This window comes from Tupaia chinensis, unplaced genomic scaffold (assembly GCF_000334495.1).
Source record: "Tupaia chinensis unplaced genomic scaffold, TupChi_1.0 Scaffold000286_1, whole genome shotgun sequence".
Lineage (NCBI taxonomy): Eukaryota > Metazoa > Chordata > Mammalia > Scandentia > Tupaiidae > Tupaia > Tupaia belangeri.
The window spans coordinates 662,110-662,655 of NW_006159770.1; positions in this window are offsets into that span (position 1 = coordinate 662,110).

A 546-nucleotide genomic window follows, 5' to 3' on the forward strand; every position below is an offset into this window, starting at 1 on the left:
GGCCGGCCCTGCCGAGCCTTTTGACCGACCGCCTTGCTCCTGCAGCCTCACCTTCCCACCTTCCCTGTTCCGGCGCCACCTCCAGTCTCCTGTAAGGGAGGCGCCGCCTCGACAACACGCACGCTCACACGGCCCACATGTGTGCCACGCCATTACTGCACTTCCAGGCGCCCCACTCACACGCCCCTGCCTCCCTCACACTCTCACCTCGCTCTCACACTCACCGCGTCCGCCCTCACTCATCCTCCTGCGTCCACACTCGCCCGCGTCCGCACTCACTCGTCCTCCTGCGTCCACGCTCGCCCGCTCCACACTCACTCGCCCTCCTGCGTCCACGCTCGCCCACTCCGCACTCACTCACCCTCCTGCGTCCACGCCTGCCTGCTCCACACTCACTCCTCCACCTTCACACTGCTTGAGCTGCCGCCTGGGCCCTCCTGGGAGTGTCTGCACCTCCCTGGCTGCTGGGCCATTAGCACCATCCAGTTAATCCTCAGCTGCCAAGATTGACACGTGCTCTGCGGCCTCCCCCTGCCCACGCCCCCC